Consider the following 7,447-nt stretch of genomic DNA (forward strand, 5'->3'; position numbering starts at 1 on the left):
GCCACAGGCTGGCCCCGCCTCCGTACCCCTCCCTCCCCCCGGCCTGAGTGCGCCAAAGCCCTCGAATCAGCGGCTCCTTTAACCCTGTCCTGTTTGAGCGAAGAACAGATGCCCTCCAGCGACCTACACGTAGAGGCGGGGCCAAATCCAAAGCTGAACCCCGGGAGCTGTACGAACATAGAAGAGAAAGGGAAATCTTTCCAGCAGCCTCCGGAGCAGTGGATTAAATCTCCACAATCAACTTGATGTACCCTGAATCTGTGGAATACCTGAATAGACAACGAATCGTCCCAAATTGAGGAGGTGGACTTTGAGAGCAAGATATATTATTTTTTCCCTTTTTCCTGTCTTTGTGTGCATGTGTATGCTTCTGTGTGAGATTTTGTCTGTATAGCTTTGCTTTCACCATTTGTCCTAGGGTTCTGTCTGTCCTTTCTTTGTTTTTTTTTTTTTACTTAAAATTTTTTTTCTTAATAATTATTTTTTATTTTAATAACATTTTTTATTTCTTATCTTTATTTTATTTTATCCTCTTTCTTTCTTTCTACTTTTTCTCCCTTTTATTCTGAGTCGTGTGGATGAAAGGCTCTTGGTACTGCAGCCAGGAGTCAGTGCTGTGCCTCTGAGGTGGGAGAGCCAACTTCAAGACACTGGTCCACAAGAGACCTCCCAGCTCCACGTAATATCAAACGGCGAAAACTTCCCAGAGATCTCCATCTCAACACCAGCACCCAGCTTCACTCAACGACCAGCAAGCTACAGTGCTGGACACTCTATGCCAAACAACTACCAAGACAGGAACACAACACCACCCATTAGCAGAGAGGCTGCCAAAAATCGTAATAAGGCCACAGACACCCCAAAACACACCACCAGTTGTGGACCTGCCTACCAGAAAGACAAGATCCAGCCTCATCCACCAGAACACAGGCACTAGTCCCCTCCACCAGGAAGCCTACACAACCCACTGAACCAACCTTAGCCACTGAAGACAGACACCAAAAACAACGGGAACTACGAACCTGCAAGCCTGCAAAAAGGAGACCCCAAACACAGTAAGATTAGCAAAGTGGGAAGACAGAAAAACACACAGCAGATGAAGGAGCAAGATAAAAACCCACTAGACCTAACAAATGAAGAGGAAATAGGCAGCCTACCTGAAAAAGAATTCAGAATAATGATAGTAAAGATGATCCAAAATCTTGCAGATAGAATAGAGAAAATGCAAGAAACATTTAACAAGGACCTAGAAGAACTAAAGAGGGAACAACATAATAAATGAAATTAAAAATGCTCTAGAAGGGATCAATAGCAGAATAACTGAGGCAGAAGAATGGATAAGCGACCTGGAAGATAAAATAGTGGAAATAACTACTGCAGAGCAGAATAAAGAAAAAAGAATGAAAAGAATTCAGGACAGTCTCAGAGACCTCTGGGACAACATTAAACACACCAACATTCGAATTATAGGGGTCCCAGAAGAAGAAAAGAAAGGGACTAAGAAAATATTTGAAGAGATTATAGTTGAAAACTTCCCTAATATGGGAAAGGAAATAGTTAATCAAGTCCAGGAAGCACAGAGAGTCCCATACAGGATAAATCCAAGGAGAAACACGCCAAGACACATATTAATCAAACTGTCAAAAATTAAATACAAAGAAAACATATTAAAAGCAGCAAGGGAAAAACAACAAATAACACACAAGGGAATCCCCATAAGGTTAGCAGCTGATCTTTCAGCAGAAACTCTGCAAGCCAGAATGGAGTGGCAGGACATATTTAAAGTGATGAAGGAGAAAAACCTACAACCCAGATTACTCTACCCAGCAAGGATCTCATTCAGATTTGATGGAGAAATTAGAAACATTACAGACAAGCAAAAGCTGAGAGAGTTCAGCACCACCCAACCAGCTTTACAATAAAGGAACTTCTCTAGGCAAGAAACACAAGAGGAGGAAAAGACCTACAATAACAAACCCAAAACAAATAAGAAAATGGGAATAGAAACCTACATATCGATAATTACCTTAAATGTAAATGGATTAAATGCTCCCACCAAAAGACACAGACTGGCTGAATGGATACAAAAACAAGACCCATATATATGCTGTCTACAAGAGACCCACTTCAGACCTAGGGACACATACAGACTGAAAGTAAGGGGATGGAAAAAGATATTCCATGCAAATGGAAACCAAAAGAAAGCTGGAGTAGCAATTCTCATATCAGACAAAATAGACTTTAAAATAAGGACTATCAGAAGAGACAAAGAAGGACACTACATAATGATTAAGGGATCGATCCAAGAAGAAGATATAACAATTGTAAATATTTATGCACCCAACATAGGAGCACCTCAATACATAAGGCAAAAACTAACAGCCATAAAAGGGGAAATCGACAGTAACACATTCATAGTAGGGGACTTCAACACCCCACTTTCACCAATGGACAGATCATCCAAAATGAAAATAAATAAGGAAACACAAGCTTTAAATGATACATTAAACAAGATGGACTTAATTGATATTTATAGGACACTCCATCCAAAAACAACAGAATACACATTTTTCTCAAGTGCTCATGGAACATTCTCCAGGATAGATCATATCTTGGGTCACAAATCAAGCCTTGGTAAATTAAAGAAAATTGAAATTGTATCAAGTATCTTTTCCAACCACAGTGCTATGAGACTAGATATCAATTAGAGGAAAATATCTGTAAAAAATACAAACACATGGAGGCTAAACAATACACTACTTAATAATGAAGTGATCACTGAAGAAATGAAAGATGAAAGCAAAAAATACCTAGAAACAAATGACAATGGAGACACGACGACCCAAAACCTATGGGATGCAGCAAAAGCAGTTCTAAGAGGGAAGTTTATAGTGATACAATCCTACCTTAAGAAACAGGAAACATCTCAAATAAACAACCAAACCTGGCACCTAAAGCAATTAGAGAAGGAAGAACAAAAAAACCCCAAAGTTAGCAGAAGGAAAGAAATCACAAAGATCAGATCAGAAATAAATGAAAAAGAAGTGAAGGAAATGATAGCAAAGATCAATAAAACTAAAAGCTGGTTCTTTGAGAAGATAAACAAAATTGATAAACCATTAGCCAGACTCATCAAGAAAATAAGGGAGAAGACTCAAATCAACAGAATCAGAAATGAAAAAGGAGAAGTAACAACTGACACTGCAGAAATACAAAAGATCATGAGGGATTACTACAAGCAACTCTATGCCAATAAAATGGACAATCTGGAAGAAATGGACAAATTCTTAGAAATGCACAACCTGCCAAGACTGAACCAGGAAGAAATACAAAATATGAACAGACCAATCACAAACACTGAAATTAAGACTGTGATTAAAAATCTTCCAGCAAACAAAAGCCCAGGACCAGATGGCTTCACAGGCGAATTCTATCAAACATTTAGAGAAGAGCTAACACCTATCCTTCTCAAACTCTTCCAAAATATAGCAGAGGGAGGAACACTCCCACACTCATTCTACGAGGCCACCATCACGCTGATACCCAAACCAGACAAAGATGTCACAAAGAAAGAAATCTACAGGCCAATATCACTGATGAACATAGAGGCAAAAATCCTCAACAAAATACTAGCAAACAGAATCCAACAGCGCATTAAAAGGATCATACACCATGATCAAGTGGGGTTTATCCCAGGAATGCAAGGATTCTTCAATATATGCAAATCAATCAATGTGATACACCATATTAACAAATTGAAGGAGAAAAACCATATGATCATCTCAATAGATGCAGAGAAAGCTTTTGACAAAATTCAACACCCATTTACGATAAAAACCCTGCAGAAAGTAGGCATACAGGGAACTTTCCTCAACATAAGAAAGACCATATATGACAAACCCACAGCCAACATCATCCTCAATGGTGAAAAACTGAAAGCATTTCCACTAAGGTCAGGAAGAAGACAAGGTTGCCCACTCTCACCACTCTTTTTCAACATAGTTTTGGAAGTTTTAGCCACAGCAATGACAGAAGAAAAAGAAATAAAAGGAATATAAATTGGAAAAGAAGTAAAGCTGTCACTGTTTGCAGATGACATGATACTATACATAGAGAATCCCAAAGATGCTACCAGAAAACTACTAGAGCTAATCAATGAATTTGGTAAAGTAGCAGGATACAAAATTAATGCACAGAAATCCCTGGTATTTCTATACACTAATGATGAAAAATCTGAAAGTGAAATTAAGAAAACCCTCCCATTTACCACTGCAGCAACAAAAAGAATAAAATATCTAGGAATAAACCTACCTAAGGAGACAAAAGACCTGTATGCAGAAAATTATAAGACACTGATGAAAGAAATTAAAGATGATACAAACAGATGGAGAGATATACCATGTTCTTGGATTGGAAGAATCAACATTGTGAAAATGACTCTACTACCCAAAGCAATCTACAGATTCAATGCAATCCCTATCAAACTACCACTGGCATTTTTCACAGAACTAGAACAAAAAATTTCACAATTTGTATGGAAACACAAAAGACCCCGAATAGCCAAAGCAATCTTGAGAACGAAAAACGGAGCTGGAGGAATCAGGCTCCCTGACTTCAGACTATACTACAAAGCTACAGTAATCAAGACAGTATGGTACTGGCACAAAAACAGAAATATAGATCAATGGAACAGGATAGAAAGCCCAGAGATAAACCCACGCACATATGGTCACCTTATCTTTGATAAAGGAGGCAGGAATATACAGTGGAGAAAAGACAGCCTCTTCAATAAGTGGTGCTGGGAAAACTGGACAGCTACATGTAAAAGAATGAAATTAGAACACTCCCTAACACCATACACAAAAATAAGCTCAAAATGGATTAAAGACCTAAATGTAAGGCCAGAAACTATAAAACTCTTAGAGGAAAACATAGGCAGAACACTCTATGACATAAATCACAGCAAAATCCTTTTTGACCCACCTCCTAGAGAAATGGAAATAAAAACAAAAATAAACAAATGGGACCTAATGAAACTTCAAAGCTTTTGCACAGCAAAGGAAACCATAAACAAGACCAAAAGACAACCCTCAGAATGGGAGAAAATATTTGCAAATGAAGCAACTGACAAAGGATTAATTTCCAAAATTTACAAGCAGCCCATGCAGCTCCATAACAAAAAAACAAACAACCCAATCCAAAAATGGGCAGAAGACCTAAATAGACATTTCTCCAAAGAAGATATACAGAATGCCAACAAACACATGAAAGAATGCTCAACATCATTAATCATTAGAGAAATGCAAATCACAACTACAATGAGATATCATCTCACACCAGTCAGAATGGGCATCATAAAAAAATCTAGGAACAATAAATGCTGGAGAGGGTGTGGAGAAAAGGGAACACTCTTGCACTGCTGGTGGGAATGTAAATTGATACAGCCACTATGGAAAACAGTATGGAGGTTCCTTAAAAAACTACAAATAGAACTACAATACGACCCAGCAATCCCACTACTGGGCATATGCCCTGAGCAAACCATAACTCAAAAAGAGTCATGTACCACAATGTTCATTGCAGCTCTATTTACAATAGCCAGGAGATGGAAGCAACCTAAGTGTCCGTCATCAGATGAATGGATAAAGAAGATGTGGCACATATATACAATTTAATATTACTCTGCCATAAAAAGAAATGAAATTGAGTTGTTTGTACTGAAGTGGATGGACCAAGAGTCTGTCATACAGAGTGAAGTAAGTCAGAAAGAGAAAAACAAATATCGTATGCTAACACGTATATATGGAATCTAAGAAAGAAAAAAAAAAGGTCATGAAGAACCTAGGGGTAAGACGGGAATAAAGATACAGACCTACTAGAGAATGGACTTGAGGATATGGGGAGGGGGAAGGGTATGCTGTGACAAAGTGAGAGAGTGGCATGGACATATATACACTACCAAACGTAAAATAGATAGCTAGTGGGAAGCAGCCCCATAGCACAGGGAGATCAGCTCGGTGCTTTGTGACCACCTAGAGGGGTGGGAGAGGGAGGGTGGGAGACAGGGAGGGAGACGCAAGAGGGAAGAGATATGGGGATATATGTATATGTATAACTGATTCACTTTGTTATACAGCAGAAACTAACACACCATTGTAAAGCAATTATACTGCAATAAAGGTGTTAAAAAAAAATAAAGTACTTTTCTCCACATCCTCACCAACAATTAAGTTAGAATATTCTCTAACGCCATGTATACAAAAATAAACTCAAAATGGGGTAAAGACCTAAATGTAAGACCAGAAACCATAAAACTCCTAGAAGGAAACATAGGCAGAACACTCTTTGACATAAATAGTAGCAATATTTTTTGGATAAGTCTCCCGAAGCAAGGGAAATAAAAGCAAAAATAAGTAAATGGGACCTAATTAAACTTAAAAGTTTTTGCACCGTGAAGGAAACCATTGCCAAGAGGAAAAGACAACCTAACTGAATGGGAGAAAATATTTGCAAATGCTATGACGGATAAGAGGTTAATATCCAACATATACAAACAGCTCATACAACTCAACATCAAAAAAACCAAACACCCTGGTTAAAAAATGAGCAGAAGAGCTCAACAGACATTTTTCCAGCGAGGAAGGGCAGATGGCCAACAGGCACATAAAAAGATGCTCATCATCATTAATCATGAGGGAAATGCAAATCAAAACCACAATGAGATATCACCTCACACCTGTCAGAATAGCAATCATCAAAAGAACACAAATTTGCCATGATTTTAGAGCTAGCAAATGGTAGTGCTAAAATCTAAATACAGATGATTTGTCTCTGAGCCTGTACTCCTCAGCACAATGCTACAGTTTCTGTCCTTTGTTAGATGTGGAAGTAAGGAAAAGAGATGACTCTAGGCTTCCCTTTTTTAAAATACTGGATAAACGGTGAGGTCCAATGGCTTCTTGTTGTGTCATCACATGGTGTTTCCTCTGTGTGTGCACATCCACGGTCTCTTTTCTTCTTCTTACAAGGACACCAGTCCTATTGGATGAGGTCCCTACCCTTATGACCTCATTATATCTTAATTACCTCTTTAAAGATAGCTCCTAATACAGTCACATTGGGGGTCAGGGCTTCAACATATGAATTTGGGGTAGCCACAGTTCAGTACATAATTGTAACTGTGGAACAATTAGATTACTATGTCTCATACAGAGTTAGAAATAGAATACTGATAGGAAAAATTGGAACTAGATTTTGACTTATGAATTATCAGCAGTGGAAATTATGGATGATACCAGCTAAGAAGAATGTGAAGTGGGAAGCTATTCAGAACAAACACAAACTCCTGAGAAAAAACAATGTTCCAGAAGGAAGGACTAAAAGAGAAGAAAGCAAAGGAGAAAGAGATGTACTAGGAAAATTAAGATAAATTGATGGCAGGGAAAGA

Source organism: Lipotes vexillifer, unplaced genomic scaffold (genome assembly GCF_000442215.2).
Source record: "Lipotes vexillifer unplaced genomic scaffold, Lipotes_vexillifer_v1.1 scaffold81, whole genome shotgun sequence".
NCBI lineage: Eukaryota > Metazoa > Chordata > Mammalia > Artiodactyla > Lipotidae > Lipotes > Lipotes vexillifer.